The following is a 23,840-nucleotide window of genomic DNA, read 5'->3' on the forward strand; positions in this document are numbered from 1 at the left end:
ATCCATTTCATCCATCTGTTGCACCTTACCATGTAGCGTCATCATGCATCTTCATGCTGCTCATGATCACTGTGCTACCCATACATCAAGTTGTCCATGACTTCATACTTTAGCTGCTCATGCATCATCATGCTGCCCATGATCTCACCATGCTGTCTCAATCATCATTATGCATGCCCATCATGCTGCATCAGACTGTTCTATTGCTGAGATGTTGTATACAACTTTACTGCCCTCCATCATCATGTTGTACATATTATGCTATTGTCATCATGATGACCGGTTAGGGTACCAAGCACTATTGAAACAGTCCTTCAAACAAACTAGGACACTTCTTTGGTTATGATGTTGATTTGGGCATATGTACAAGTCCTCAAAACTCATACACAATCCCAGACTGTGGTATTATGGCCTGCGGCCTAACACACAGTCTTTCTATGGCTTCCAGGCAACATAAACCTTGCTTCTTGTCCTTCCAACGAGATACCAACAGATCTATCCCTTAGCTCCTCTAACTCGGTTCTCCTACAAGAAGAGAACAACTTTATGCAGTCACAAAAGAATACGCAGACAGTCTTGTTTCTATGACGATGTTGTCACCTACAGCAACTCGAACTTTCCTTCTTCTTTTACAGTGTCAACAGGCTTCGATTAGCTGTGATAGTGTCTATTCTTGGAGTGCGTATTAGGCCTCTTTTATCTGTGGTTAGGGCCTCCTTTGGCCAGCGAATATGGACTGCATTAGGCTGCGTATTAGGGCCTGAATATAAGTCTACAGGTCAACGTATTAGGGCCTCCGTATAAAACTTCTGGACAGTGTAATAGTGCTTCCATATTAAACTTCTGGACAGCATATTTAGTGCTTCCATATTAAACTCTTGGACAGCGTATTTAGTGCTTCCATATTAAACTTCTGGACAACATATTTAGTGCTTCCGTATTAAACTTCTGGACAGCGTATTTAGTGCATCACTTGACTGTGTAATGGAGCTTCTTTAGTTAGTGGATAGGAGCCTTCCCTTGACTGCGGCTAAGGCACGTCTGAACTGTGGCTAGGGCACAGTTGAACTGCAACTAGATCATTATCTCAACTGCGTATAGGGCATCATCTGAACTGTGTATAGGGTCTCCTCAATGTCTGTGGATCTAGCCTTATCCAAGCCTTCCTTTGTTGCGGATAGGGCCTTCCCTTTAGCTGCATATGAGGCCTCTTTTACTGCGGCCAGATCTCCTTCAACAACGTACAACAGCTAGGGCATCATCATCCAAGGTCAGCGTATTCTTCTTAGTGTCTCTCCTTCACCAATAACCCAAGACGTGGAGAGGAGGAGATCGCTTGAAGAATGTGTTGTATTAATGACTCCAAATCCTCTCTTATTTATACTAAAAGCGGATGATTGAATAGACATGACGTTTGGGCTTCTAGAGCCTACATAAGCACTGGTCGGCTTGATAACAATTACATAAACAAAATAAATTCATATCTCCATAAATACTTATCGGAATCGGATGATCTTTGGATCAATCCTACACCTCTCGATGAGAAGGATCCAATAAAAATATCAGCTGCCATAAATAAGCTGACCCACATGGAGTTTGGCCCTAGTTTCCAATTTACCAACTACTTAGTATTTTACTTTTGTTGTGATGAGAGCTTAGTGAGACTTTGCACTAGGCTGTCATATTTTGTGGTAAAAAACCCTATTTTCTAAATCTTCATATCAAAAAGCATTCTCCTAAGAAAAACTGCCTTACATACTCTTTTCATTACTTAGTATTCTACTTTTGTTGTGATGAAAACCGATTCTAGGGGGTTGTCACATTCAACCCCTCAACGTTCAATCTCCTGAACCTATGGGTTATGGACCCACGAAACTCGCTTATCTCAACCTTATTTGTGCAGCAATGGAACTCGTGGCTCTCAAAACCCTAACTTTTGTCATTATCCCTAATGAAATTTCTCCAAAACTGTCTTCTCCCTTAGATCAAGGTCCGAGAGGATTTTTCCACCACAACCCAACTCAAAGGCACAGCACTGGTCTGAAGGCGCTTCACCTAAGTTGTCCAAGCAATCAGGGGTTTGTGACCGGGCACTTTCATCGCACAGGCCTAAATATCGACAACCATTATCCATAAGAGATCGGTGGTTGTCAATCCATCAGTGCCAATAGTCTGGCCACTTCTAATCGCATCTCCTCCCCAATGATCTATTCGGCTCAGTCCAACAGTTCGGGCTGAGTCCCATCTTGTTCGACCCACTCGGGGGTCCAAACGAGTTCGAGGGTCCAACCCCTTTTCCAACATTTATTTTATGTTGAGGCCCAAAGAACTAAATAAGTGGGTCCATTGCCAATTCAACTTCAGCTCTTACATCATGCTTTAGTTGTGTTTGAATCCCGAAGGCTCAATCTGATCTAAGACTTTGTCCATCTCTTCCATACTCAACTTTGGCCTTGGCCCGATACTGCAACGTCACACGAACCTCCAATCTAAGGTTTCTTGCCTCTCGTCTTTTGGGGTCTGAAAACTCGCCGTCTCACCTGGTTAAGGTTCATTCAATTAACCCACAAGACTCACAAAAATAGCTTGGTAAACACAAATTCAAACAAGGGGTACGAAAACTTAGATTCAAAATGGAAACAATTACATCCTACGCCTCTCAAGTCTGAGGCCTTCTCTCTCGACCTAATTCTTACATTGGATTGGCCACCTTCCTAACATTTGCAGGTTGCCCATATAAAAGTAAACAAAACCCTAACAGACAAGAAGAATATTGCCATGTCATGCCTCCTAGAGGCTACCAGACAAATATTCATTTACAATTTTACAAAAAACAGAGGAAATCATGTCCTCCTACAATTTCCACATGGCTCCATCTGGAGGCTTCTGGGAATCATTTTCGGTTTGGGGGTGGAAGTGGTTTATGCCCCTGCATCTCGACCTAATTCTTACATTGGATTGGCCACCTTCCTAACATTCACAGGTTGCCCATATAAAAATAAACAAAACCCTAACAGACAAGAAGAATCTTGCCATGCCATGCCTCCTAGCGGCTGCCAGACAAATATTCATTTACAACTTTACAAAAACCAGAGGAAATCGTGTCCTCCTACAATTTCCACATGGCTCCATCTAGAGGCTTCTGGAATCATTTTCGGTTTGGGGGTGGAGGTGGTTTATGCCCTTGCATCATACTCCCACAATTGAAAATCTTCATGATATCCTGATCATGAGCCTTCATTGTTGCATCTCGTTCATCTTCAATCTCGGTCTTCTTTTTCCTCATGTATCGTTGAGCTTCTGCTTGAACTCAGCAGTACGCTGCAACTAACCCGACACTAACACCTCACCAAGCTCTCTCCTCCGGCTCAGCCTTCTGGTATCACAAGTTCACTTTCCTCTATAACCTCTCGAGCTTCCTTTGCTCCTCTAGTTGTTGCACGTTGCTCACCTCCCTTAAAAATTCTACCCACAAACGCCTGTTGAATTGTCTCAACAACTTCTACCCAACCACAACTGGAAGTTGTCCTCCTTCATCCTGCGGGAAACATTTCCCTACTCTGATACCACTTGATGAAAACAGATTCTGGAGGTGTATCAAATTCGGACCCCTACTAGTTCAATCTCCTGAACCTGTGGGTTATGGGCACATGAAAATCGGGCAATCTCAACCTTTTGTGTAACAATGAAACTCGCACTTCTCCAAATCCCCAAATAAAAACAATGATCGAAGGCGTTTAAGCTTCTCTCCCTTAGAGAAATGGCGTTCTCTTGTTCTTTGCACGACATTGGATACACATTGGTTTTGGCCACTCAATCAAAAATTCAAAGGTTTGGGGTTCCAAATCAATATATCAGCCAGGTCTAGGACTATTTAGGATGCATCCCATCTTATTCAAGGGTTTGAACGATCTTGCCTGATCTACAACTCGACAAAGGACTCTCGTTTGATGCTGAAAGGTTCAATCCCAAATTTATTTGAGCTGGGTTCCACTTCATTTGGGGTTTGAGACATTCGGGGGTCCAACCCTTTTCCACTTGACAACCTTGTTTGAAGCCCGAAGGCCCGAATACACGTGGCTCCCCTTTATGTCCAGGGATTCACCCTTTTTCACGTGTTTGTCTTGTGGTTGAAGTCCAAATGTTTGGTCTAGAGTTGATTGAATATTCGCTCAGTGAAGTTCTGGATCATTCCCACAACCTCGATCAAAACCTAAACTCTCAATCTGTCCCTCCTTGCATCTTCTGCTCTCTCTATTGACAAGAGTTGGCGTGCGCCAAATGCATGGAGTATCAAACTCAACAGGTTTCCTTTGTTCTAGGACTGCAAACCTCATACGAACTCTTGCAACCCACGTAATTTTTCCACGGCATGCCTCCTAGAGGCTTCCAAACAAATATTTGTTCACAATTTTACAAAAACAAGAGGAAATCATGACCTATAATTTCCACGTGGCTCCTTCTGAAGGCTTCTGGGGATCAATATTTTTTTTGGAAGGGGGGGGGGGGGTTATGCCCATACATCATGTCGATCAAACCAACCAAATCTAAACGTACATACCCACAACATAGCGGCTTTGCTTATGTTGTACAGAATACCAAAGTCAAGTGTCCATTTACGATATCTTAACACCCTCTTTGTTGCAATCCAATGTTCTACTTTTAGTGCTATCATGAATTTGGAAATGAAGCTTGTGGCATAGTTCAAATCAAGCCTAGTGGTTGAAGGTCTAGCAAGCTTCCCACAAGTTGCCTATAGACTAACTCATTAATTGTCTTAAAATCAATCTTGGTTAAAAGCTCCAACACTCTCTATAGGTATAGACGAGATTTCACAATCTATCATTTTGAACCTGCCAAGAAAACCCTTGGCATATTTTGTTTGTGAGACCAAAATGTTGCTACATGTTTGCCTAACCTCCACACCTAGATAGTAATGTGTGGGGCCTTAGGTTATTCATATCAAAATCTTTACTCATATTAGATTTGATATGTTCAATAGCACTTGCCTCACTAAGTATAATAAAATGCCATTGACATATCCAAAAGACCCCACTAGAACCCATACTCATCCAAGTATCTATCAATTTAATGTCCCATGCCCTAGATTCCTAATTCAAGCCATATAGAGCCTTCTTTACTCTACAAACAAGATGCTCTCTCCCTAGACCCCCAAAACCCTATGACAGATACATGTAGACTTCTTCCTCCAAATCTGCACTGAGGAAGCCACTTTTCACATCCAATTGATGGACCTTCCAGCCAAACTGCACTATCATGGCTAGAACTAATTAGATGGCGTCATTTTTATTGTAGGAGCAAAGATCTCCTCATTGCCAATGCACACTTGCTGAGAGAACCCTTTTGCAACCAATTGTGCCTTGTAGTTGTCAAGTGTGCCATCCACCTTATATTTGACTTTGTACACACATTTGCACCCAATGGATCTCTTCATTGGTGGAACACCTATGAGATCCCAAGTATGATTTTTCATTAGACTCTCATTTTGATTGCGATGGCCTTCTCCCATTCAGTTTTCATTGTTGCTTCCTCAAACACCTATGGCTCATAAACACCCTAAACATTGGCCATATGAACAAAGTTAACCATGTTTGGTTTATGTTTGCCCTCATCTTTCAATGATCATCCCTCAATCATATCACCCACCCAAACATCTCTAATGGTGTTGGACCACAACTTTGGCCTCTTCTTGGGTGCTCTTCATCCAAATTGATATTGTCACAATGACTTGGGCTACCTATACTCGAGTCATCCAAATTTTGATTCGATTGGTCCACATAAAATTTTGCCATTATCAACCTGGAAGACTCCTCATGCGCACAATCTTCCCCCTTTTTAGGTGGAGCTACCTAAAACTTGACTCCAAATCCTTAGCTGCAACAACTACTCTATTGTAATGGTGATCTCTAGAGAAGCTTAATGATAATCATTGTACCCTTTGATCATAAGTTCCTTTCTCTCTAGGTTTAACTTGGTTCTCTTCTCTTGTGGAATCCAGGCATATGCAATAGAACCAAAGACCTTAAGATGACTAGCTTTGAGCTCACTCTATGGTCTTCTACTTCATTGCCATCATTAGAGATCTATTCAACTAAAAAAATTATTTGGAACAAACTTGTTCTCCAATATAAACATGGCCATCTCTACGATAGTGTGGTTCCTCCTCCAACAATTCCCATGTTTTAGCATAAAACTTAAGAAGTTATTGAATTCCTTGGAACAAAATTCCCTCACATATTAAGACCTAAGAGTAGTAATGTGCCAACCTAAGTCTTTTTCTACTAATGCTTGAAACTTTTGAAATTTATGAAATATTTCAAATTCCTATTTTAGAAAATACACCCACAATTTCCTATTGTAGTCCTCAACAAAAAGGAGGAAATACCTAGCACTAGTGATGGATGTCTTGCTCATTGGTCCACAAACATTTGCATGAACTAGCTAAAGGACTTTGTTCACTCTCGAAGTTTGTCCTTCATCAAATGTCATTCTATCCTACTTCCTTGCCTAACAAGCTCCACAAACACCCTATTTGTTATTGGATGTCAATAAGTCCATCTACCATATTCTCTCGATCCAACTAAGAGACATAGATCTAGATTAGGTGCCCATACCACAAATGCCAAAGTATTGATGTCTAATGCACTACTAGTTTCCAGTGCATGCTCCCTGACCTATTCGATGTCGACCAATCTGAACAATCCATGATCCTCTACACCAAGGGCAATTATCTCCTTGTGCACTTACTAACTCGTAGTATTTGTGATTGCTAAAGTTGACATCCAGATGGTGGAAATGCCTCATAATTTAACCCTCTGAGAGTATTTAAGCTTCATGCCTAGTACATAGTACACATTGAGGAAAATTAACATTTCCCTCTAAAATAAATTTCCGCAAACCCTTGGCTTCCTACCATGAACTCTTGCCTACCACCAAATATTAATGAATCCTTATAGCAATAGGTAGATACTCTGCGAACCAACCCTTCCTATTGGTGAAGTGTTGTGTGATGCACCAAAATAAAAGTCCCAAGTAGATCACCAAAGCTTATATGCTTACTTCTTGATCATGGTTGCATAAGAGGCTAACTCCTCCTCTTATATGCTCTACGACATAAGCCTTCTACTAAAGCCCTCCTTGGTTGACTTTCCAATGAGCCAACTTATTTTTGCAATGCTCCTTCATATGGCCCACCTTGCACAATGGTGACATGTGATGTTTTCAAACTCTTGATTGCAACTCCACTGCTGCCTTGAACTTTCTTCTTTTCCCACTTGCCTTTGCCCTTAGACATTTGTTGCAAAGGCCTACTCTCTAGCTTTTACCTCACTACTACTACCAAATTTTCTCTTCCATCTGTCCTGCTGTAGGAGCTTATCGCACAAGTCATTAAACTTTAGGTCAACATTCATAGTGGTGATGTTTAAGGCCTCAATAACGTGCTCATGGTAAGCATATCAATGAGATCTCCTGCCTTGAACTTTCTTCTTTGCCCACTTGCCTCTGCCCTTGACATTTGCTGCAAAGGCCTATTCTCTACCCTTTAATTCACTACTACTACCAAACTCTTTCTTCCATCTACCCTGCTATAAGAGCTTATTGCACAACTCATTAAACTTTAGGTCAACGTTCATAGTGTTGATGTTTAAGGCATCAAAAAGGTGCTCATGGTAAGCCTTTCAATGATATTAGCGTTGATGGTAAGTTTTTCAACAGGATTACCAACATGTCCAGCTCTTGCATCTTCCAACAACCAGTAGCCAACAATTGTTCTCTAATATCCTGGATTTTGAATAAATGCTCTTTTAATGCTGTACTCTCATCCATCATGAACAAAAACAACATGTTATTAAGGAACAAGGTTCTTCCCTTGTCTGAAGTTTCATGCAACTCTCTCAAATGCTTCCAAAGCCATATTAAAGTCCTCCCTCTCTGCAACTGAAGAGATGTTTCAACTGTCATGGACAAGTTGGTGTTACTGTTTCTTTTTCCATCTCACTCAGCAAACTCATCCCAATCTCTACCCACAGGTTGTGGTTGAGTATCTTTAACTAGAACGATAGCAACCAAGCACCTGTACTCAAATATGCCCAACATACATTGCTTCCACATAGTGTAGTTCTTACCAGAGAATCTTTGGCTGCATTAAAGCATGATTTTGGGTCAATAGACCATGGCACAAGTTGAAGATGCAGAAATATTACTAAAACAGAGTAAAATGCTCAAATATATGTTCTTCCCTTCCTCATTCTGTAATCCTGAAGTAATAACACCCGGACAATAGCTCTAAACACTTGTAGCAGGCATGTATCACTAAAAAAACTAAAAAACACAATGATTTATGATAAATCTTTCCAAAACACCACAGATTTTTATAAATTTGTTCAATATTAGCAACAAAACACAGGGATCTGCACAAACAAAGCCAAAACATGCAGATTTTGATAGACCTGCTAAAAAACAGCGCCAAATCATGCAGATCTGCTAACAAACAACACCAAAATAGTTCATTTCTCCTAGGATCTAATGAAAAACGTGAAACAAGTAGCTAAAACTTCCGGGACTACAAATATAGGCATACTACAGACAAGAACAGTTTAGATCTACTTCCAATTCGTCTGTATTGTCAAAAACTTGAGAAATTTCATGGAAAACTGATCATTATTCACCCGTACAATCAATTTCTGGTGTCCATACAGTCAATTTGGTAGCTCAAAATTTCTTCCAGGAACCATTGTATAAGTCTGAAATCCACATGTGCAATCTAGATCCTTTCTGGTTGTCGATTCATACAGATCATTACATGTATGACTCTTTCAGCTCATATGTACAATTGACGACTGACCTCTGGCCACTCTAACAACCATACTGTCATAGAGCTGAACTGCACAACTTTTCTTTTAACAAATCTCCCTTCTTATCCTTTTTCGAAACCACAATTGCAAGGTTCCTTTAAAAAAAGGCACGACTTCAATTGGAAAGTAAAACGAATCAATATTTATTTCTGCGTAAAGTTTTTGACTCTTCAATGTGCTAAACTAGTGATTCCTCAATCCATCTTTGCCAAACAATTCCTAGGTCTTGCTCTTACAGACTCTGTGGCTCTAAATAAGCTCTGATACCCATATCATGAAAATCAAAGACAAAGAAACCAAAATAACGTAGAAAGTTCTCCTTATTGAATTAATAAAAAGAGGACAAAAAGCTTCCTTATTAATGAGGTTACAAGCTAGTCAAGTCAATACACTTTATGAATGTGGAATAGATAGACCGAAAAACACACTAAAATGAAATAAAGCATAAAATAACCTAGAGCTGAAATGACTTTAGTAATGCTTACAACTAATTGACAATTGTTAATATGATATTACTCTAACAATTTAGACAAGTAAACAATGTTGGTGTAAGCAAGAAAACAGCTTTGAAGTAAATGAGCAACAAAGATTAAATAAAAGAGGGTAAAAAGATCCCAAGGTGTTAGTTCAACCAGCTGTCACCGGTGTTACTAGGCACTCACCTAGTTTTGTGCCAATAGGTTCCCAATTTGAATTGCCCTTGGTGAGGAGCACTAGTCTATGCTAACGAGTTTACTAGGGATGTTATCCACAAATCTGGGGAAGCATCCCATGGGTTTCTCTGCAAGGATTTCCTTGGGAAAAGATTAAAAAAAGGAGGGTAAAGATCATAGCTACATTAACCTATGGGTTACAAGATGACATAGAGTGTTTACCATCTATATCTCTGTGGGATGAATTTAAATTTGTTGTTTGTAACCCATGGGAGTACTAAGACAAGCACTAGAAACCAGATGAACAATAAGGTCCTTTAGTGTCCAAGTGACTACCAAATGTCCAAGTTATCTCACTTTCTGCCATGCAAGCAACAAACGAATTAGTCAATACAAATTATTTTATTGTACTTGGGTCCACATCACAGACAAGTAAGTTTTTCCACTAAGATTTCCAACATTGTCTATGAGTAGTCAAACACCGAGACAAGTATAATAACTCCCTACACATCCAGTGGGAGGATTTGTGCCAAGAACTCTACTAAGTTCAATGCAAAGCATGTGAAACTTGATAAAATGCCATGTGTGTTAGACTTGGGGAAGGGAAACTCTTATTAATTTCCCTAAACCCAGCACCCGTCAATATATTAACCTAGCAGATTACAGATTGATTGAATAAATGCACAACTAGGTTCCTAACATAAACATTCAGCGGAAGCAAAATTTTAACAACCAATCTCAATCACATGTGAGACTCACAGATTCTGCTCAAACAACAGTTCTTCATTAATAACTCAATCAGAACCTACTTGGGATCTCATCCTAGGATAATGGCCCAACTAAGAAATTTAAAATTACAACATGCCCTAGATCTGATCTAGCTAATCAGGCCCTAAATCTCCCCTTGATCTCCTTGGTTGATTTACAACTCTTGTGTTGCACCCTTGCACCTTCCTTGGACCTTGCACAGTTGAGTATCACACTCCTCACTTGAAAAAATTCCTCTCTCAATGGCTCGTGCCATTGTATGGTATGTCTTTCTCCTCTCTTTAGCATTTCTTTTATAGCTTTACATTGAGCTAAATCCCTCACCCTAATCCCCAATGTGATTGACGACCGAGATTAGAATACCTCACTTCAAATCATATAATCACTAAAGTTAGACTTAGGATAAGTTACAATAGCAACTTGTTCAATACTTGAGAAAGATTCCTAAGGACACTTTGCGCCACTTTTGCATGCTTAAACACTTAGGTCGATGTAGAAGTGTTGAAGTTGTAACTAGAGTTGGTCTTCATAATGTAAATACTAAATAACATTGATGTATTTATTATATTTATTATATTTTTGTCGAAGCATGTTCTTCATGCTTAGAGAGTCAAAAAGAATTTATTATCAGTCAAAAGAAAATGTATTTGAGTCATGTCCCATTTGGACATTTGTAAGAAAAAGACATTTGAATTTTATGCTAAGTCAGTAGCCCAGAAGATGACCAAGTTGGCCCTCCTTGGACAAGTCAGCCTAGCCCTCCAAGAGACACCTATTTGACCCTCCTAGACAGCTATATATAAGAGGCAATTCGACCTACTTGAGACACACATTCACACATCACAAGAAGCAATTTTTGAACTAAGCGAAGAAGAAGAAAGACGAGTCAAAGGAGAGAGAAATAAAAGCTAAAGACAAGAAGAATATTCCTTTTATTGATTGAATCCTTGACTTTGACAACTCGCACATGTGGAAGGACAAAACTTCTGTGACAAAGGTCGAAACTTCTGAGATAGTTGCAGGCTGAAATTTGGGCCTAGTTGCAAGTCCGAATTTCATATTATTGACTAGATTTGGAGCAGTTTGACCAGCATTGAATTTGACTTTGGAAGTAACTTGGAGGAGGGGTTGGACTTGGTATCTTCGTGGCAGTTTGGTCTTGATCTTGGATATTTCTCATTTTGATGTGATACTATAAGAGAAGGATTGTTGAGTTTTCCCCTTGTGGGTTTTGCCCTGGCTAGCAGCCTAATTTTGGTGTCTCTTGTCTCCAAAGTCACCAAGTTCGTGTTCGAGCTTGGCGACCTTGAAATTCGAATAAAGTTCGGCAACTAAAATTTTGCTCATAAAGTTCAACATATAGAAATTCGAAAAAATTAAAAAAATTAAAAAAAAAATGTATATAAACAAAGTAACAAAAAAAATCAGTTTAAAGTATAATGTGTAATGTTGTCTATTCATCATCAAAATTTAAATTTTGTTCAAATCAGTTAAAATAAAATTAAAAAATAAAAATTAAAAATCCAAAAATAAAAATAAATAAATAACTATACAAAACCTTTAGCTAATATCAATTCATAAAAAAATAAATCTTTCTGTCTTAACTCTATTAAACGCACTTACAAGTGATATACATCATTTGATTGCATTGGAGGTCATAAATATGGAGCAACCCTATTACTTTTCATAGTCCGATGAGAAAGTTTTTAATGCATTAAAATTTATATAAACTCCTCTAAAAAAATGTTTTATCGTGGTATATGTGAAATATCACCTTATAAGACACGCAAGAAAATATAAATCATATTAAAATGAGGAGCTAAGGATAAAAACCATTTTAATAAATCCATTTCTTAAAATTTTATTAAATTAACATGTGAAAACGTGGGTGATGTAAATCTCATCGGGTCAGATTAGAGAATTAATTCATGAGCTTGTTTTCATCTAATATTAAATAGCCACGGCCCACAACCCGTCGAAAAAGCCGTCCAAAACCTGTCAAAAACCCTGTTGAACGATGAAAACCTGTGGCCCGTCACTGTAGTCTGTATGTTGCTCAAGCGAACTAGTAGTTCAGTAACTGGTTGAGGTCAGTGGTTGTCGGTCGCTCGGTGGTAGACTAGTAGTGTATCAAACCTAACCCTCCGCAAACAATGAAACCTAACCCTCCGGCATCCGCAAACAATGAAACCAAAAGCAAAACGTGCCTGCGGGCCGCAATTCATTTCGAAAAAATTTTAAAGCAGGAAAAAAAATCGAACCAAAACAAATTTAATCAACTTTGTTCGCAAAAAAATTCGAGTCTGGCTTTAAATTCGAGTTCGCCATAAAGTTCGGCGAACTTGAAAGAATAAGTTCGTATTCGTTTGAAGTTTGGCGAATTTCGAACTTATTCGTTCAAATTCGCCGAACCTGGTGACTAAGCTTGTCTCTTTGTGATCTTTATATTTTCCTTAAAGGTCGAACATGTGTATAATTGCTTGATGAAGAAGACATAAGAAGTATGAACAAGACATGTAATATTCACAAGTAATTATCAAGAAAATAAATTAGGTGTTCGACTCCATCACACTTCATTTCTCAGCATGGTATCAGAGCTAAGGTGAAGGAAGGTAGCTTGAAGATCACAACTTGTGGGCATACTTGAATACACCCTCGTAGCAGTACTCTCTCACTACCGAAGCAAAGAAACGAAGCTTGAAGACATCGTTCACACACACTCATTTTTTTGAAGCAACTCTCACTCACATGAAGACATCCGTGAAGATATTCTTTAAGCAGCTTTCTCTCTCACTTTCAAGTAAATACTCTTCTATTCTATATGTCTAATACTCCTAATCAAATGGCATTTATCTACAAAGAAGGCAACAATCTTGATGGAGCATCCAACTTCAAACCCTAGAAGAAGAGGATTTATTTAGTCCTTAAAGAAAATGAAGTCATGCAATTTGTTGAAGGCGTTGTTCCAATACCAAATAGGAACAAAGCTAGAGAAGTGGCCAAATACAACAGGGGAGAAATTAGAGCTAAAAGGATTCTCTGAGTGCATCAAATATCATCTCATTTATTTTGTTTCATATTTGTCTACATCAAAGGAAGTCTATGATACATTGGTAAAATTATATACGTCATCAACATAACCAGTCAAAAGATATCTCTAAGGAATCAACTCTATGAAACAAGGATGTTGTTGATGGGAGAAAATTGCCCGCCAACAACTAGGGCGTTTACCGATGCGAAGTCCCAATTATACCTCACACCTTTTGGGATAGGATCCCATCCGGTATGTAGGCTCGGCAACCAGCATGTTGTTTTGCACCTAGTTGTCAAATGTGAGATGTTAGAGCGAGGGAAAGAATGAAATGCCCAGAGAAAGGGGGATGAGATCAGCTCACAATTGATAACATGCAGAACGAGATACAAGGATGTAAATGGAAAACAACAACAAGAAGCATTCCACAAGAAGGATTAGAGCGCTAAAACCATATAGAACACACATGAAGAGGAAAGTACCAAAAAGTAATCGCAAACTAGTTTACAGTAAGTTACTAGCATAGCGTGGAATATATGAGCAGAGATTCGAAAGCAACCACATGTGCAATAGCAATGAATTAGTTCATAGACAAATCACCCACACGCAAGCCCACATACACACATAATGGAAATACCGGATAGCCATTATAACCACCATGAGAGTGCATGGGAATCAATGTCGAAAGAGGGGAATTTTTTATTAATGTTGCTACAAATACATGTCCTACAAACCATCAAAGCCCAACAATGGAACATGGGTTGCTCATACCATTTTCAAAGCAAAACCCTAGACTCACCACAACTCTCCCTACTAGCTCCCAAGAGTTGAGTGTCTCTAGCTCCTTAAGCACAAATCAGCTATCTAATGCTAGTCCTAGCTCAAGTGCTAAAGTCCTTGACAAATGAGGCACGATGGCATATTTATAGAAATGAGGTGACTATTCACCTACTCTCTCATGTCTAATGACTATTACATGCCCAATTGATCTTTGCATCACTATTGACATTATGATAAGAAGTATCCACGTTATGAGAGAAGAGGAATTATGAGGAGAATAGAGATGGTTTTTTGGAAACCCTAGAATGCTTGTTGTCAATGTTGTTGCAACGATATGGAGACTAGCACGAGCTAATGAACAAGGTGGCAATGTTCATTTGTTGTGCTAAGTGTTTATCTTCCTGCTACTGCACCCTCCATCGAGTAGATTGGTTTTAAGACCAATATCAACATTCCCCAACTTGGTTGACATAGTGCCTTGGGCAGCTATATGGGGCCATTCTCTGACAGTTAGTCCCAACCCTCACAGAATGTATGTCAATTGTCTTTGTATCTCATCTACATGGAATCAATCATTCAACCAACTTATAATATCGTGCCCTTAGGATTGTTGAAAGGTCCTCGAAGCTTGTAAAGAGCCAACTTGTCCACCAGCGAAAACCCTAGTTGCACAACCTCTTGTGAGAAACCCTGGCTTCCTCCACATAGGTCAACATTCTCGTTCCTTCTTTTCTACCTGCAAACAAATTACATGGGTCATACATATTTGCAGTCAAGGAATAATATTAGAAATATAACAAATTGGCTGAAAGTAAGATATCAATTTGGAGCCCAGTACAGTCCCTATTCTTTTGTCATTTCTCTTAATAATTCTTCGTCCATAACTTGACAATTGTTTCTGCTAAGGTCCTTATGCTCTACATCCTTTCCTCTTGAATTCTCAATTGTTTCAGAGATATGCACCCCTTATCCTGTGTTCTTTGATATCAGTGATTTCTCCTATGTTGCCATATATCCCAGTCCACACATTTTCCGCATTTGCATGTTTTGCTTGTAGTGTTGTCATGGTTCTAATGATGTTCACACCACAATTCTGGGCCAAAGTTCTTGGACGGCATCCTGCAAAATAGGTCTCTGTTGGAATCTCTCAAACAAATTGTGCAAGCTTTTGATCCTTGCAGTCAACAATAAAAGTAAAATAAGTGTCCCCAATCTTTTGGACCTCAAACAATCTTGCCTCAATTCCAACATCACTATTTTGTAGTTCCTTCGATCCTTTTACAACTGTAGTTCCACGATCTTTAGCAATTCTATTGTTATCTGTTTACTTTAAAAATTTGATTGCACTAACTCCTTGCCTTACTCAAGTAGCGAGCAACAAGATCACTAAGCCACTTTTTAGTGAAAGATAAAATTTGCACACACATCTTTTCTATGTACTCCTCTTCCATCTTCAATAAAACACCTCAGTCTTCTTTTTTAATTAATTATGCATTTGTCGTGTCCTCTCCCCTTTTGTACTTGAGCGAACAATTCAAAAGAATGACTCAAGGATTGGCAATTTTCCTCCTCCAATAACATCTTTATTAATCACCCCTTGGAACCTTTAAATCAACTTTGTGCAACCCATTCTCCAGATCAACACCAATGGTAGTTGTTGCATCACAGGGGGTCGCAATTCAAAGTTACACATTGGTCTTGTCATGTGCGACCAAAGTAGAGAGGTCGCAGTTTTCATTTTAGGGAGCAGATCACAATGAGAGCATAGCAGGTCACACATTTGAACATTAGCGTGAATCACATGTACAATCATCAATTGGAGAGGCTCGTGAATGCAACTTGTGATCTAAATTTGGTTGCCTTCCACAGTTTCGTGGCAGGATAGGTCGCAGTTCGCGTTTGCATGGCAGATCACACCTTGTTAATGCATCTCTAAGGCTCATAATTGCGATTTGCGACCTGGAGTGTTAATACAATGGTCTAGTCGCAAATTTGGCTCACAAGGACGATCACACTTCTCAAATGCAGCATAGGTTGCATTCTCCTGTGACAAAGCTAGTCACAATTTCAAGCTCTACCTAGTTGGCTATTGCATATGCGATTTGTGTTCAAGGATTGATGATGCGACTGTTCAAGTTGCATTTGGAAGTGCAACTGTTCAAGTTCATCCTCCAGGATCATTCTGAACATTAAGGGTGAACCCAAAGCAACTAACCATCGCAAAGCACCGTTTGTTACTCTCCCATCAACATCGTGATGCACAGCAAAGCTAGAGTTTATTCCTACACCATCAAGCTCTTGGCCCTAGCCATACAACCATCTTAAAAATGGTCCTATGCCCTTTGGGCAAACAATTATCACACTAATGTTCTTGGGGAAGTCATCTCACCCAAAACGCAATCTGGTATCCAGATAAAGATCGTTGGAACTTGGAGAAGGCTCCCAACACCAACAGCTGCATACAGCATGCATATTCTCACTGGCGCATCTCTCAACTTCTAACGAAATGCACTTATATAATGTGGCGTTTCATCTTCCCATTGCATGTGTCGTGTATGCACAGGCATGCGCATTGTTGAAGCATTTCCCACTAGATGGCATAAGTGCTTCAATTGCTTATTGCACTCTAAAACTATGATGTGTCCTCATCACATTCCTCTGTGAGTGTTGTGATCCGTCCTTCCTCTTACACGCATTGTATTGATCGCTCTTACACCACACTCCATGTGGACTTGTAATGCATAAAGTTCACTAAACTATAAACTCATCGTATGGCTCATATACCCTTTCCACGACATGGGTATGTTGTTTCCCTTTGGTTCTAGAGCAAGAGCATGTGCTTTCCCGACCTCTTGTTTTGTCATTGCGTCCACCGATGTTGTTTTGCAAAACACATTGGTGTCTACAACAATATGTCTCTCGTGCAATGATTATCATACACCCTTGGAGAAATGGACAATTGCGATGGCATTATCTCCTTGCTTGTGCGTGGTTTTGTTGACCTTCAAAAAATACGATATAAAATATTTTGGCATTTGGCAATTCTTCATGTGTAGGCTATGTTGCCGGGAAACGTGGGTGCGGGGACGGGGATGGGGACGGGGACGGCATTTTTGGAAACAGGGTGCGTGGGTTCGTCGGGTAATATAATAATATTAAATTTTATAAATTGTAAATTTATAATTAATAATATATATGAAATTTGAACATGCACATCATTAGAAGGAAATGCCCCATGCATGGTGTGCTCTGTGGTAAAGCAATCCCAAAAAGTTAAAAGTTAAAACAGTGGCAGCCTTACCCTTCCACAAAACACGCTTATTCATTTAGGCATATTTTCCTAGTTTTAATCTTAACATGATGTTATCAGAATGCTGTGAGAAATTGGCAGATTTTGATACTTAATTTAGCCATTGTCCAAAATAGCCCTTCGCCATTTAACAACATCAGCTGATTACAGCTTATGGCTGGTCTCGACTCTCAATCCTACTTTCTATTTGACCGAAAATGTCTGAACCTGTATGTGTGCATTTACAGTTTATAATTTGAGGGTTATTAACTTATTAACTTATTTGGCTTGGGAATGAATGTTTCATAAATTATTAAATTCATTCCAAATTGATTTACAAGAATCTACAGGCTCAAATTACAGAGTAAGAGGTCTCTTTTCCAGTTCTGGTTTCGATGCCATACAATATTAAAGGCATTGAAGATCCACAAATACAGGAGATCCATAATTTACATTGAGACTCTAACAAACCTTGGGCATAAGTTTTGAAATTGTTTTTATAGCATAAGACTAATGGAGAGACTGATCATAAGAGTCTCCTGTGGTAGGAAGGGACTCATGAATGTGCAAACAGCTACCTTTTTTTTTCCAACTATGGTCATCACCTTATTAAATATTTCCACAAAGCTACAGGCAATATGATATGATATTCTGCTTGTGGGATTGTACACCCATAATGTTCCTTTTATAATATTGAGATATCATAATCATATATGATTTCAGAATACTGTGTCGCTCATAAGTTTTGAAAAACTTATCACTGTTGATAAATTTTTACAATGATTCATTACCCTTGAGCAGCACGTCATGCCCACAGAGCAATGCTAAGGCATGTGAACAAAGACAGTCTTCGGTCTGTAATCTTTTGAAATAAGAACACGGGTCTACAGAGAACAGAGAACACGGGTCTACAGGCCTGGGTTTTTGGTTTTAAACTTTTAACGAAAATTGAAATAATAAAATTGCAAATGAAAACTTGTAAATACCACGGTCCACTGCCGTTGAAGTTGCTCTGTCCATTGCGCTGAAGCTGCCCACTGCTGCTGAAGCTGCCCACTGCCGCTGGATTTAGGGTTTCTTAAGTTTACCTTTGTTATAAGTTATTTATTAAATTTCAATAAAAAAAAATAATTGAAAATTAAATTTTTAACATAGTTTTTTATGAAGAACCCAACCCGAAGAACCCAAAGAACCCAACCCGAAGAACCCAAGAACCCAAGCACCCGAAGCAACCGAAGAACCCAAGCACCCGAAGAACCCAAGAACCCAAGAACTCATTAAAGGAAAAGAACCCAATTTTTTTTTGAAGAACCCGGTTCTTCATGGAAGAACTCGGTTCTTCTGGGTTCGTCTGGGAAGAACCCGTACCCGAATCTGGTACTTGGGTGCGGGAACCCCGGACGAGTTCGAGAACCCCACCCCCGGGTGCGGGTACCCGTGCAACACAGTGTGTAGGTGAGTTTGCTAGCACAGAGAATGAGCACATGCTAGGTTTGTATGGGACGAAGGTTGGATGTTTGTCGAATATAAGTGCACTCTACGCTCACGAAGGCAACACTGCCAAGTTTAGCGCATGGCACATGTGCAAGAAGCAAAGAGTTAGGAATTGTGCTCTAAGAATGTGGCATGTGCTCTTGAGAGTTAGATGCAAAGTCTCGAAGCCTAGATGTTGGCAATCGGCTTCATCAAAGTGAGGGTCACACTCGGCAGTCACAACGCTGGTACTGATGAAGTATCACCCTGCAGATAATGGGAAGCCACCATCACAGTCGTCCCCACACTGGAATCCACAACATGCCACCAGGGCATCTTCAGAGAGAGTAACGTTCCTTTTATAGTGAATGCAAAACCTATTGGAAAGTGCTTCTATTGCACCAAAGGACCAGCGAGAACCACAGTGTTGTTGTGCATCAAATTCTTTGCAACACTGCTTCCTCACTCATTACAATTGGGCGCAATCTTTATCATGTGATATTTTCTTTCAATTTAATGATGTTCTCAAAGCATGCATTCATCAAAGTGTGCATTATCGCACCCTTTGGTTGCCATTGCGTTGTTTTGGAACAATACTATAGACCATGGACATGTCATTGCATGATTTCAAATGATCTTTTGTTATACAATCTCGTCATATACTTCTCGATATAAAGTTCTTTGATGCTTGTGGCCTTGTAATGTTTGTGTGGTTTTTGTTTTCTCAACCTGCGCACTCGCTACAGTCCTTTCAAGACCACTTTGATATTTTCCCAATGCACTATGCATAACGCACAAACTTTAATGATCAGTCTCTTTTGCACCATAATGTATGCAGGGTTTCACACTTGACACAATCACTCGCAACCTTTGTGAGATTTGTTTCGAATACACTACACCTCCCTTAATAGATGCACATTTTTCTTTTATGCCATTTTTTGTGATGCGTCATCTGTATTCTATTCAACGTAATATTTTACTCTTTGCAATCACATTGAACAAGTCCATTTTACCCTATCCAATTTCGAGGGAGCCTACATTGGAGGTGTGCTACGAACTTGACTTGTTGCATGAGTGAAAAGGAAGTTGTTAATTACCATTAATAATCACAATCATATGGCTCTTCGAGCTCGCTTCATTTATAAAATGAGAGGATGATGAAGGGGAAGATCAATATCTATATTCAAAGAAACAAGGAAAAACAAGACTTGCATTTTACCAACTAGTAAACAGGGCTATGAGATAACATAAAAAGTGCCCCAACAAAAATTATATTTGGAGAAAGAGAAGATGTTTGGAAATAACAAGAGTTAAAAATAGGCTGAAAGGCTAAGAAGGTCGTCAAGAGGCCAAAAAAGAGGGGAAAGAAGCTAAGGAAAAGTTGAGAAACCAAAAATGGGGCAAAGAGGCCAAAAAGGAGGACTGACAGGTTGAAATAGAGGCCAAAGCACCAAATGGGACAAGAGAGGCTAAAAAGAGAATTGAGGGATTGAAACAGTGATCAAAAGGTTGACATGAGCAAGGAAAACACTAAGCCCCCTAGTGTTTTAAGGAAAACAATTAAGAAAAGAGCCAAAGGATTTGTCACTAAAAAAATAGAAGAAAAAAAAAAAGACAAAAGGGCCAATAAAACTTGCCCGCAATACACTAGAGGATGCCACAAGAAATGTCAAGTACAAACCAAGGAAAGAAAACTAAAATGTGAAGGTTTAAACCTATCCACCAAACACAAAGGGAAAGAGGTGTCAAAGATGACACAACATAAAGGAAAAGAAGGACTAAAATAGGGATTGGCAAAAACTACAAATACATGACAAACCGTAGAGGACCATGACTCATGGACAAGGCCACCTACAAGGCAAAGATATAAAGCAAAATTGGAAATGCTACGAGCAGAAGATAAAAAAAAATTAAATTGTGAAAATGAGTAAGGGTAGGGTGCAATGGATTTCTACAAATCAAATGAGCATCTAACTCATTGCGATGACAAATAATCCAAATAGCAAGCTTGTTGATAAATTACACAACAGGGTAGGGTAGGGGCCTACTATGTAACATGAATCGTGATGGAGAGCCCACAAAACAAGGACAAGGGTGAATACTCCCAAACTCCATAAATCATATAGAACAATCCATGGATCCATAGAATTCAAAGGAAACAAAAAAGGAATGCCCAAAAAGGCAAAATTCAAGGCCAAAAAGCAAAGGATGGAAGTTATACATGAAAACAAAAGAAGGCATATAGGCCCCACCGAGGAGGGAGACCATTAAAAAAGACCAAGGAAAAAACATAGCAAATGATCCTCCACTGGATTAATTTAATTACCTAGGTAAGGTTTTCACATTCAATCAAGTAATCAAAGGCAATGCTCTCGAATAATCCTAGTTTTGCCAAAAATACCTAGAAATAGGGATAATAGCATGAATAATGGTTAATGAGAGAACTACATGCACTTCTAAAAGATGATCTAATAGATCTTGTTAAAACAATGCCTCATGAGAACCAAACAAGATTAAAATGAGATAAACTTCAAGCAACCTCAAGAGAGTGAACAAAACAGCCCAGATTTACTTTAACTCTACACGACATGTTGCTTGTGCACATTTCCATTCCTGTTTACGGTCATCTTAAAGAAAATCTCATGAAGAAGAGGAATAACCTTCAAGGTAGTTCTTTAACGAGGATAAATAATTAAAACAAAAAATAAAGTCACAATTTGCATCTCAGTTAATTACAAATGAAAATAACATGGATATGAACAAAGACGGAACCGACAACATAAAAGAAGGAAGCAACCCAGTGTCTCATGTATCTTCTAGCACTATGCCTCTCCTTATCAAATTGGAAAATCTCAATATTGTTTTAAGGGCCTTCACTCCTAACCTTTTAACTTTCATTGGATCTATTAGAAATGGTTGTTTTATCCCCGCTCAGCTTTAACACACAATTTTCATCTTAAATATGAACAGTCAAACATTAAGATTGATGACATTTTGCCAACTGGGATAACTCAAGTGTTTGAGAGAAAGAATAGTTATCTTTCGCACCCAGGTTCACATCCCATTAGTGACATGTTCACTCTTCATAAGCCAATGGTGGTTGAGGTTTTTCCTGAGCCGAGAGGAATATCTCACCATTGCCTACACACAATTTTCATCTTAAATATGAACAGTCAAACATTAAGATTGATGACATTTTGCCAACTGGGATAACTCAAGTGCTTGAGAGAAAGAATAGTTATCTTTCGCACCCAGGTTCACATCCCATTAGTGACATGTTCACTCTTCCTAAGCCAATGGTGGTTGAGGTTTTTCCTGAGCCGAGAGGAATATCTCACCATTGCCTACGCGTCGGAGGGTAGGGTGCATCATTAGATATTGAAAAAAAAAATATATATATATATATATATAAAGATCTATTCCTGCACTAATGCAACACCGACTTCAATATTTAGAGGAAAGAATTCATCTAGTAAACCAGGGCCTTGAATTAGATCATAACTAAAAACAGTTATCTACAAGGTACCAGCCCGAAAGGTTGTATGAACAACACTGCTCATACAGAAAGAAAATTGCAATTAAAAGTTATCACATACCATGACTGGCCAATGTAATCATGTAGCTCTTAATATTAACCACTAGATGATTTCAGATTTTTAAATATTAACTACATCGCGTTACGGGCTTACCTAGCCGTTTTTTCCCTATATTAATGATAGAATATATATCTAGTTCTTAATATTAACCCCTAAATGATTTCAGCTTTATAAATTTTAACCACATTATCTTATGGGGTTTCACCTAGGTGTTTTCTTTTCTTTATTTTTGAAAAAGAGAGTGACAGAATGCATACACAGAGGGAAGATGACCAATGTATACCGACCTGATTCCAGGCGAAGAATGAGGTTGATCCCTCGGACCTATACGAACTCTCCACGTTTCATCTTCTTCGACAATGATGAACCCTCTTCTTTGCCTTCAACTGTTGCAGAGCAGAGTTCTTCTGAAATCATTACCCGTGCCAAAACTAAATAAAAAAGCAACAGACAAGAAAATAAAAAGCAGACAAGCTTTACCTAGAATATCTCCATAAATTCACATGCCACTGGTTAAAACCCTTCGAAATTCCCATCAAATGTCCATGGATAAAACCCTTGTGATTTCCTGTGAAATGCCAATGGTTAAAAACCTACCAATTTTCCTTGAAATGCGAGTTCCCTGATTCCTCCAATGCGTTTGCTTTGACTTAAAGGAGGCTGCAGAGGTTATCGCTAGAAGATTGAAGGAGGCAAGCAAAATAATGCTTCCCGACAATCTGAAAGAATCTGACAGCGCCCATGCAAAGACACAATTTCGCAGCAGGTCGGCCGATGGAAACATTGAACAGAAATCCACTGCCACCTAAAACATAGATTCCTTGCTGTCTCCCCCACGTTGCATCCGTTGGAGATCTGCAGCTTGTGCTGACTGAGGGCTTGGGGTTCTTCTTGGAGCCGGCGGGTCTGCCTGGCCTCCAAGACCCTACTTCATCCTACTCCCTTCCACTGCAACCGTAACCTCCTGGTTTCAATTTTAACGATTATCAGTGGTTGTCATTTAGCGCCGAACCTCTATCTTTTAATGAAATAAAATGAACCGTAACCTCCTGGTTTCAATTTTAACGATTAGCAGTGGTTGTCATTTACCGCCGAACCTCTTTTAATCAAATAAAATGAAATGATATTTTAAGGTGTCCGATATTAAAAATAGTCTAAAATAATTTATGAGATCATTAGTTCTGTGTTTTGTTCTTTGCAATTCAGTGCTTTTCTTATTCAAGTTGATGATGAGCTGACCCAACCTTCCAACGAGCTCCTCGCTAAAAAGACAATGCCAAGAAACGGATGCTAACATGTTCTCGTTTGTCTTTGAATGCATCACATTCCAAAATGAAATGGTTTTCTAATTCCACAGTCCTAGACGTGCAAAAT

General features: G+C 39.2%; 1 long non-coding RNA gene across 1 annotated transcript in view; it reads right to left on the minus strand.

The window, feature by feature from the left end:
- The window catches only part of LOC149169980 (uncharacterized), a 54,957-nt gene extending 31,401 nt beyond the window's left edge, over positions 1–23,556 (minus strand). The window contains exons 1-2 of the long non-coding RNA XR_016259823.1: positions 22,947–23,556; positions 22,754–22,852 (exon numbers count right to left, since the gene is read on the minus strand). This is a non-coding gene — a long non-coding RNA (uncharacterized LOC149169980). The remainder of the gene's footprint in view (positions 1–22,753; positions 22,853–22,946) is intronic.
- Positions 23,557–23,840: the final 284 nt, after the last annotated feature.

This window comes from Pinus tabuliformis, chromosome 4_2 (genome assembly GCF_031772625.1).
Source record: "Pinus tabuliformis cultivar Carrire ecotype Pingquan chromosome 4_2, CPIR1, whole genome shotgun sequence".
NCBI lineage: Eukaryota > Viridiplantae > Streptophyta > Pinopsida > Pinales > Pinaceae > Pinus > Pinus tabuliformis.